Here is an 11,044-nt window from a genome sequence, read left to right as displayed (position 1 = left end):
CACAGCACTGCATCCAGTCTTCCAATGAAGGCAGCAGGACTGTGCAGAACTGTTAGCTGTACCAGCCCTGCCTGGACCCCGTTGGAGACAGGCTGCAGGTTCCTTTCATCTCCACGGGCCGGTGCCTGCTTGGCGTTCAGAAGATGGCTCTGCTCTGAACATCCCAGAAAATGCCCTCTCATTAGGCTCCACAGTAAACTAGCCTGGCCCTGCTTCTCGGTAATCTTGGGAGCCGTGCTGGGGTCCCTGTGGACACTCACCAATGCAAGCGTGGATCCTAGGAGGAAAGGGAGTTGTGTCTGTATGTAATCTTTGTAAAGAGACCTCCAGGGGTGTTGAGAAGGTCCTAATGACTTCAGATCATGGCCCCTGAGGTGTGAAGCAGGCAAAGGGGATGGAAGGAGCCCTCAGAGGGAGCTGGCAGCACATGGAAGGGAGAGGGGCAGAAACTGTCAGCAAGCAGAAGACCTACCGTTAAGTTAATTATTATTATTTATTAAACATTTAGGATTGTGCCAGCCATGCGCCAGCTATTGTCGCAATCCAAATCTTCGACCCAATGCCTCTAGAAAGCTCTCCCCATCTATTTGGGCAGGATGAAAAGGCAATGGAGTTGTGTTAGAGTGTTTCAGGTGAGGAAAAGACATGCCATCTAGCCAGAACCCAGCCTCACCTCCTGAAAGAGCCCTTCTCTTCTTCCTAGGGCCTCGCAAAGTGAAGTGGAGGTTGGTTATATGGAGCGGCCTCCTTGGCTTTGGCCAACATCCCGCCTGCCATGACCATGTATACCACAACAATTTTGTAATTCTTGTCATCAGGAAACTCATAGACTGGCACTTCAACTTGGCAGCTGGGCAGGACCCAACAAGTGGTCCATTCCTATTTGGCCAGACCCTGGCTGGGGACCAGGGTTTGGGAAACAAAAATGAAAACAGATGATCCTGCCCACAAGCAGCTCCCAGCTGACAGCGGAAGCTCTCAGCTTGCCCCTGGGAGTCTATGCTAGATCGATAAGCAAACTAACCTGGGTGTTTCAGTGATGACGGCGCCCCCTCGGGGGATTATAAAGGATGTGCCACAATGCTGGCCTCAGTTATCTCAACTGTCATGTGCTCCTTCACTCATTTAAGGGCTGACAAGACCCAACAAGGTCTAATGGGTGGCTCAGCTTAATCCCCCGCCCCCAAAAACAGACTGCTTGATTCCCCAAAAACAGACTGCTTGATTTCTAGCTGCTTAACACAGATGACATGTGGAAACCTATTGCTCTGACGTGACATTAGTTCATTTCCAGAGTTTACCTATAAAACACAGACTGAGTCATGGTGTATTAGGTCTCAAGCAAATTCACACTGGCCTCCATTGACTTGTATGAGGGTAAGAAATATATCAGATTCTGGGGGCATCTATTCTGCTAGCCAAAATTACACCCCAGCCATTTTGTCATACCCACGTGGAAATTACTAAATCGTGGCTCTAAAGGTGAATGCAGTGGTTGGAATGATATCATCAGTGTCTCGATTACAGCACAATTCACCTGGGGCAGGATGAGGGGTCCTGATGGGTGGTGACTGTGAGAGGAGCAGGCTCCCTTCTCAGTTGTCTCCACAGGACAGCACACGCTCAGGTGTCTGTTGTGGGGAAGCATAGCAGCAAACAACTGCCATCACAGTAAATCATTTCACTTAATGATCCAAGCAAATTCCCGATAATGCTACATTAAAGGTATAGATGTATTTGCTGGAAAGCAGAAGGTGAGCAGGTTCCCACAGAAAAGGAGAACTGCTCAGACGCCAAAGAGCAGAAGGCAGGGAAGCTCCCCTCAGCCTTCCATCAACACTCACAGCTACATTCACTTGCTTTGTTCTGAGGCCCATTTTCCCAACACGCATGTATCTTTTAACACCCACACAACATCCACACAGAGCAGCTGGCAGGGATCAGAGTCCAAACCTGTAATTTTTCAGGCTGATACACTGAGGCGTGACAACAGCAGTGGGGAACTCCGCTTTACGCTCCATGGAAAAAGTCACACCATGTACCCTCTTCCTGCTTCTCTAGTTCTCCGTGAAATCAGTTGGAATGGATGGCCGGGGCAGCTTTGAAAGAGGAGAGTAATGACTGTTAGGAAGAAATTCTTTCTGTCCAAGAGTAAGGGAATTGCCAGGCATCTCCTTTTACTCCTCCTCCCCCTCCTACCTCCACCTCCTCCGTCTTGTTGGGAGTTCAGAGAGACATGGAGGCTGGTTCCCCAGTATCAGACCTGCAAAACGGCTTACTCAGAGGGCGCAGCCGCTGCTTCCATGTTTCACAGCTCATATGGGCACCACTGTAAGCACAGCTCAAACACAAACACACATGTACACACACTCACACACACACAGGCTCCTCAGGAGCACGTGTGAGCCTCTCATGTCCTCATATCTTATACCGCCTGTAACTTACTTTGGAACACCTGAGAAGAGATGGGGTGATTGAGACACGTGCAGAGGTCCCCTCAGTCCACAGCGCTGGGTCAGCACTGCAGGACCCTAATCAGCACCCAAGGCCTCAGAAACAGTTGCAGCAAGTTCTTCAGGCATCACCAGGTCCAAGCAGAGGAAACTTGGTAAAGGGGAAACTTTTATTGATGAAATGAAAGCTTAAGTTATATAACTAGCTGCAGAAAAAAAGCACAGGTCACACCACCTTGGCCAAAGATGAGGGAGCAGAAGCAGGGGGTGTCAGAGGATGTCAGAGGACAATGACCAGACAACAGCAGACCAGATTTTCTGGCACAGCGCAGACGGGGGTGAGGAGACTCTCGAAGGTCAAAGCAGCAGCAGGTGCCTGGTCACCAGTCCCTGTCACAGCCTGAGGCAGTCGTCCACAGTCAGCAGAGCTGGGACCAGACTCTTGGAGCAGGCACAGCCCTCAGCCTACAGGCTCTTAGGCTGTTTGATCAGAGAAGTGCCAGCCCCTCCCTTGGCAAGATCAGGAGCCTGCCAGCGTGTGGGTTACAATAGATTGACACATGGCCCCTTGACCTTCAATGTGTTCTGCTACTACAGCATCCACAGTCACGGAGCCTCCAGCTCCTGCCCTGACAGGAGTGGGGCTGGAGGCCAAAGGCAGTGGTGCGGCTGCATGGGAAGGAAAAGTGGCATCCTGACCCATGTCTTCTCCTACCAGAAGGAGGCTATAATTCGTTCTCAGCTGATTTCCTCACTTGAGAGAAGCCTGCAGGAGACTAGCCTGGGGAAGTTTAGCGTACCTCTCAGGGAGGTGAGACGAGCAGAGAAGCCCTGTAGGAAAGGACCAGGAGATGTTGCATGAGTGTCAAGCAGCTCTCAGGATTAATAAACTTAAAGTGAGAACAGCCAACGGGTCCTGAGCTTCCTCCAACACTTCTAGCTGCTCAAGTAGTAGCACAAAGTGAGTGGAGAGCTGGATTTATCAGGGCTGTGGATTTTCCGATCAGCAGAAGGGAAATGCTGGCTCAGCATGGGATAATAGGAGGCCATCTGAGCAGGGGTGAAGCCGTGCTGCCCACTGAGTGTGTTTTCCAGCGATGCCGAAGAAGTATACCTCCACATCCACTCTTCCTGCCAGGAGCAGAGGACCATGGCCCTCTCTTGAATTTTTTTAGGGAGTGGGACTAGGTAATCATAGAATGCAGCAGATAAGCCTTCCCAGCTTGCTCGGAAAAGGAATGGCACCCAGCCTGTTTGTTATGGCAGCCCTTAGTGCAGCCATGGGAAACACCTGCCATGGGAAGGCCCCACTTGGAGGCCTCCAGAGGAAGGCAGCCCCAACCTCTTAGTCTCCCTGCCCCTTCCTGCAGCAGGAATGCAGGGCCAGACTGCTTGGGGATGGAGAAGGGTAAGCCGTGCGCTGGCCAGCGAGCTGCCCTGCCCTCCGCCTGGGCATGGTCACAGCTGGTACACTCCTGCAATGGATGCTGGGTCTGCTGTAGCACCTCCCCAGGTGGACCACACAAGAACCAAAGGGCTGAGGCAGAAGGCAGTAATTCCAACAGATCATGAGAAGCTTTGCTATTGTTAACCTGAAACGTTTCCTGTGGGGTGTCTCTACATTTGTCTGGGAGCTTGGGTCTCAGATACCTTATTTCCACAGATGACTGACACTCTGCAAGGGTGGACTGTGCCCAGGCTTCAGGTCCAGGCCAGCAACCAGAGACACATTCCTAAATCAGAGAGGATTTCCTACATCTGCCTGCTCCTTCCCTTCTCCTTCGTGCCATGAAATTAAGGAAGAGTTCCTGTCCCAGGGGCTTCCTAGAGAGGCTTCCAACCTGAACATACATGGTGGATGCTTGATCACCTGGACACCAGAACCTGGACTCAAGTTGTCAGGCTCAAGTCCCAATCAATGCCAAGTCCAGCGCACGATTATTTGCCCAGGACAAGACCAAGGTCCCAGTAGAAGGAGTTCCATCTGGGGTGCACTCCTTGTTCTCTTATACAAAGAAACCAGAGGCTGACCTCAGGGCCACTCTGGGCTCTAGCTCTTCAACACCAAAGAACAAGGGGACCAAAAAGTAGATCTTTTCTGAAAAGCTTCTGTCCTTCCCACTTTTGTCCAAACCAGTCCCAGCATGTCCACCTCTTTCATCAGGGTGCTCCTTACAATGAAAAATTGGAGCTAAAACAAACTACCATTTTACAAGTTAACCAGCACATTCTGCATTTGGAGAATTCACCTGGAAGTGGAACTGTTTCTTTGTTCTGGACCACACACACACACACACACACACACACACACACACACACACACTCTGACGACTAAGTTTGCAAACTCATCCTAGAAAAAGTGCTACATACCTCATTGCTGAATGTCTCTATGGTTACCTCTGAAGTACTCCCCTTTGGAAGCTATGCACCGATGCCAGTGCCTAGTCCACCCTTCAAAGCAATTTTGGATTCTTTTTCTGGAATGGCCATCAGAGCTGTCGTCGTATTACCCTTGATGTCCTGAATGTCATCAAAATGTCTTCCTTTCAATATTTCCTTTATCTTCGGGTAAAGAAAGAAGTCTTTGGGGGCCAGATCAAGTGAGTAGGGAGGGTGTTCCAATACAGTATTTGTTTGCTGGCTAAAAACTCCCTCACAGACAGTGCCGTGTGAGGTGTAGACAGTGTGTGCCGTGAGTGCCGTGTGTGGTGCATTGTCGTAATGCAAAAGTCATGAATCGTTGGTGAAAAGTTCAGAACTTTTTCATGCAGCCTTTTCAGTACTTCCAAATAGTAAACTTGGTAACTGTTTGTCCAGTTGGTACAAATTCATAATGAATAATCCATCTGATATCAAAAAAGATTAGCAACATCGTTGTAACAAAGTTCAAGAACTTAGTTGTCAGACTACACACACACACACACACACACACACACACACACACCCCTCCCAGGAGCTTCTCAGCAAAGCTTTGTGAGGCCCCACCCGGCCTGTGGGAAGAGAGGGGCTTTTAATAACAAGAAGACAAGTCCCCTCTTCTATGTAGGAAGGGGTTGGGGCCAGAGGTGAGTATTGGCAAAAGTGAGTAAGAGGGAAGAACTGCCATCACTAAGAAAAGGGTTAGTTTACTCTGAGACAGGGTTAGCGAGCTCTGCCCTGCAGTAGGGAGATCAGGTCTCAGCTAGAAGACCTAGCAGGTCAAATCAGATCTGGCTAAAGACAAGAGAGGAGGCTGATTTCAGCCCCTGCTCCGCCAGCTCCTTGTGCAGTGAACAGCCTGCCCACCAGGACTGGACAACCCTGATGGCAAGGAGACACAGAGTTAAGAAGCGCCTTTGGAGTTAAACCATAAGAGCCTTTGAAAGCCAGGGCCTCTGCCTCCTCCTCACCGAAATTTTTGGTGGAAAGGTGAAGGGAGAAAATATAGCACAATTCTGACATTTTCCTCCACAAAACTATTTATCTCCATTGCATAATTTTCCCTGGTGACTGAGTCTTGCCCCGATTCATTAGCATTTTTGCAGTAAACAAACAAATTGTTAGCAAACAAAGAAAGTGTGTGTGTGCACATGCACAGGGCAGGGGGTGTGGAAGACGGGGGGAGAGGAGGAGCCTGGTGGCTGGGTGAGTCAGGCACAGAACCGAGAAGCATGGGTTTGTTTAATTCTCATTCAGAGGCAGAGTGGGAAAATCCAAGGAGAATAAAGAAACAAAGAACAGATTTCCCACGTGGGCATGCACAGGAGTCCCACAATGATTAATGATGGAATCAGACCACAGAGGCTTCTCAGGTTTCCATTCAAATAAAGAGAAAAAACTGAAAATGTGGCTGAAACCCAAGCCCTAAATGTCAGTGTAATCTGAGGAGCATCTGCTCAGAGCAGGAGAAAAATCAGTCTCTGGGGAAAGTAAGTGGCCATCCTGGCTGCAACTGCCTCAGTAGAGACTGAACTAAGGGGTTTAGAGAATGGATCTCCCACTGTGGGAGGGGCGAGGGCAGCAGCAGAAAAGGTTCTGGAAAGGTTACTGAGCGCCCTCAGCACCAGGCGGGCACTAGGAGTTCAGGTATGCCCTCAGGAGACCTTAACCTGGGTATCTGAGGATATTATTCAGGGGAGCCCTGAGTGTGGGAGGGAAAACACGACCTCTGCGTTTTCACCGACCTCTAGCTGAAACTCTCTTCCTCCATGATGAATATGAGCATCAAACTGCAGGAGCATTAGCAGCCCTGTGACTGTCACTGAAGAAATCACAGGTATTTTCCTCTCACATTACAGGTGTCGCACACATCTCAAAACATCCTTTGCCTCATCACTACTCTGAAATTAAAGTAGTCATCAGAATTGTGCTAGGTCTTGCTATCTAATATGTTAATGAAGAAACATGGTATTGAAACTCAAATTTGCCTTTTAAATGTTTTGATAACTGCATTTCAATATAATCGGCTTCACTAATAACCCTATGAATTGTATGTGATGTACTTATAACCATTATTTTGAGAATGGGAACACAGACTTCACCAAACTGCCAAAGGTAATTGCAACTGCACAAAGTAGTTGCAAAGCCTGGCTTATATGGAGCATTATTTAACCCTCAGGACATGTTTTTCAAACAAGATGTGATCAAGCTGAGGCTGACGACCTGTGGTGGGGCAGAGACACAGATTTTGTTCTCTCCAACCCAAGACCAACTCAATTGGGTCCACTGCAGCTCTGGGGTGCAGGATTCTCCATGCTGGCTCCTCTTCTCCCCTCCTGTGGGTCATCCATGCTCCTACTTCCCAGGCCAGCTTTGTTTCCCTCAAGGACCCATCCCAGAGCTAGGAATATGTAGGCTGAGTGGGTGGCTTCAGTGGTGTCAGGGTTGTGCTGAGGACTCCTAGCCTGTCGGTCCAGGCAAGCTCTGGTCTTAGTCGCTCCATAACTTCTATCCTTACACTGTGTCTGGCCCAGAGAAAATGGCTGATGAATGTGTGTTGAAAGAGAGATGAAAGAATGCCCAAGCCTATAGAAAATTTTTCTAAGATTTTTTTTTTAATTTATTGGGGTGACAATTGTTAGTAAAATTACATAGATTTCAGGTGTGCAATTCTGTATCACATCATCTATAAATTACATTGTGTGTTCACCACCCAGAGTCAGTTCTCCTTCCATCACCACATATTTGATCCCCCTTACCCTCATCTCCCACCCCCAAACCCCCTTACCCTCTGGTAACCACTAAATTACGTTCCCCAGATTAATTTTCAAACCCCGTGGCCATCTTGTGGTTACTGATTGTTTTCTAATCCCCTCATCTTCCCCCTTACCCCCACCCCCCCGCCCATCTAGCAACCCTCAGTTTTTCCTCTGTCTCCAAAACTGTTTCTGATTAGTTCATTCACTTATTCTTTTCTTTAGATTCCGCATATAAGTGAGATCATATGGTACTTATCTTTCTCTGTCTGGCTTATTTCACTTAACATAATGTTCTCTAGGTCCATCCATGTTGTTGCAAATGGTAAGATTTCTTTCTTCTTTATGGCTGCGTAGTACTCCATTGTATAAATGTACCACAGTTTCTTAATCCAGTCACCTACTAATGGGCATTTCGGTTGTTTCCATGTCTTAGCTATTGTGTATAGTGCTGCAATAAACATAGGAGTGCATAAAGATTTTCGAATTGGAGTTTTGGATTTCTCCAGATAGATACCTAGGAGTGGAATTGCTGGATCATAGGGTAGTTCCATTTTCAGATTTTTGAGATACCTCCATACTGTTTTCCATTGTGGCTGCACCAATCTGCAATCCCACCAACAGTGCACAAGCGTTCCCTTTTCTCCACATCCACGCCAGCACTTGTTGTTTGTTGATTTATTGATGATAGCCATTTTGACTGGGGTGAGGTGGTATCTCATTGTGGTTTTTATTTGCATCTCTGATGGTTAGTGAGGTTGAGCATTTCTTCATATGTCTGTTTGCCATCTGTACGTCCTTTTTAGAAAAATGTCTCTTCAAGTCTTCTGCCCATTTTTTAATTGGCTCGTTTGTTTTTTTTGAGTTGAGTTGAGTGAGTTTTTTATAGATTTGTGATATTAATCCCTTATCAGATATATCATTGGCAAATATCTTTTCCCATTCAGTAGGATCCCTTTTTGTTTTCTTGATGGTTTCCTTTGCTGTGAAAAAACTTTTTAGTTTGATGTAATCCCACATGTTTATTTTTTCTCTTACTTCCCTCGCTCTAGGGGATACATCAGTAAAAATCTTACTCCGGGTAATGTCTGTGAAGTTTCTTCCAATATTTTCTTCTAGGTATTTTATGGTTTCAGATCTTACATTTAAGTCTTTAAGCCATTTTGAATTTATTTTTGTATATGGTGTAAGGAGGTGGTCCAGCTTCATTTTTTTGCATGTGTCTGTCCAGGTTTCCCAGTACCATTTATTGAATAGACTGTCTTTACCCCACCGTACATTCTTGCTTCCATTGTCGTAGATTAAATGGCCATATAGGCATGGATTTATTTCTGGACTCTCTATTTTGTTCCATTGATCTATGTGTCTGTTTTGATGCCAGTACCATGATGTTTTGATTACTGTAGCCTTGTAGTATAATTTAAAGTCAGGTATTGTTATACCTCCCACTTTGTTCTTATTTCTCAAGATTGCTGAGGCTATATGGGGTCTTTTATGGTCCCATATAAATTTTAGGATTATATGTTCTATTTCTGTGAAAAACGTCGTTGGTAGTTTGATAGGAATTGCATTGAATATGTATATTGCCTTAGGCAGCATGGACAGTTTAACTATATTAATTCTTCCCATCCATGAACATGATATGTGTTTCCATCTATTTATATCTTCTTTCATTCCTTTCTTCAGTGTCTTATAATTTTCTGAGTACAGATCTTTTACTTCTTTGGTTAAATTTATTCCCAGGTATTTTATAGTCTTTGGAGCAATTGTAAATGGGATTATTTTTTTAATTCCTCCTTCTGATGTTTTATTATTGGTATATACAAATGCAACTGATTTCTGAATATTAATTTTGTATCCTGCTACTTTACTAAATTCATCTATCAGCTCTAATAGCTTCTTGGTGGGGTCTTTAGGGTTCTCTCTATATAGTATCATATCATCTGCATATAATGATAATTTTACTTCCTTCTTACCAATTTGGATGCCTTTTATTTCTTTTTCTTGTCTGATTGCTGTGGCTAGAACTTCCAGCACTATGTTGAATAGAAGCGGAGATAGTGGGCAACCTTGCCTTGTTCCTGATTTTAGGGGGAATGGTTTTAGCTTTTCCCCATTGAGTATGATGTTAGCTGTGGGTTTGTCATATATGGCCTTTATTATGTTGAGATATAATCCCTCTATTCCCACTTTCTTAAGGGTTTTTATCATAAATGGCTGTTGGATTTTATCAAATGCTTTTTCTGCATCTATTGATATGATCATGTGATTTTTATTTTTCATTTTGTTAATGTGGTGTATCACATTAATTGATTTGCGGATGCTGAACCACCCTTGCATACCAGGGATGAATCCCACTTGATCATGGTGTATGATCTTTTTAATGTATTGCTGAATTCTGTTCGCTAATATTTTGTTGAGGATTTTTGCATCTATGTTCATTAGAGATATCGGCCTGTAGTTTTTTGTTTTTTTTTTTGTGGTGTCCTTGTCTGATTTTAGGATCAGGGTGATAGTGGCCTCATAAAAAGTGTTTGGGAGTCTTCCCTCCTTCTGGATTTTTTGGAAGAGCTTGAGGAGAAGAGGTGATAATTCTTTTTTGAACGTTTTGTAAAATTCACCTGTAAAGCCATCTGGTCCAGGGCTTTTGTTTGTTGGGAGATTTTTGATTACTGATTCAATTTCCGTGGTGGTAATCAGACTATTCAGGTTTTCTGTTTCTTCTTGAGTTAGCCTTGGAAGGTTGTATGCCTCTAGAAAATTGTCCATTTCTTCCAGATTGTCAAATTTGTTGGCATATAGTTGCTCATAGTAATTTCTTAAAACTTTTTGTATTTCTGCAGTGTCTGTTGTCACTTCTCCTCTTTCTTTTCTGATTTTATTAATTTGGGTCCTCTCTCTCTTTTTTTTAATGAGTCTGGCTAAAGGTTTGTCGATTTTGTTTATCTTCTCTAAGAACCAACTCTTGGATTCATTGATCTTTTGTATTGTTTTTCTGGTTTCTATTTCATTTATTTCTGCTCTGATCTTTATTATCTCCTTCCTTGTGCTCCCTTTGGGCTTATTTTGCTGTTCTTTTTCCAGATCCCTTAAGTGTGAAGATAAACTGTTGATTAGTGATGTTTCTTGTTTCTTTAGGTAGGCCTGCAAAGCTATGAATTTCCCTCTTAGGACTGCTTTCGCGGCATCCCATAGATTTTGGGTCGTCGTGTTTTCATTTTCATTTGTCTCGAGATATCTTTTGATTTCTTCCTTGATCTCCTGCTTGACCCATTCATTATTTAGTAATAAGTTATTCAGCCTCCATGAATTGGTGTGTCTTCCAGTTTTTTCCCTGTAGTTCATTTCTAATTTCATAGCATTGTGATCAGAGAAGACAATTGCTATGATTTCAATTTTCTTAAATTTATCATGACT

This window comes from Rhinolophus ferrumequinum, unplaced genomic scaffold (assembly GCF_004115265.2).
Source record: "Rhinolophus ferrumequinum isolate MPI-CBG mRhiFer1 unplaced genomic scaffold, mRhiFer1_v1.p scaffold_84_arrow_ctg1, whole genome shotgun sequence".
Classification (NCBI taxonomy): domain Eukaryota; kingdom Metazoa; phylum Chordata; class Mammalia; order Chiroptera; family Rhinolophidae; genus Rhinolophus; species Rhinolophus ferrumequinum.
This window is presented reverse-complemented; position numbering follows the sequence as displayed.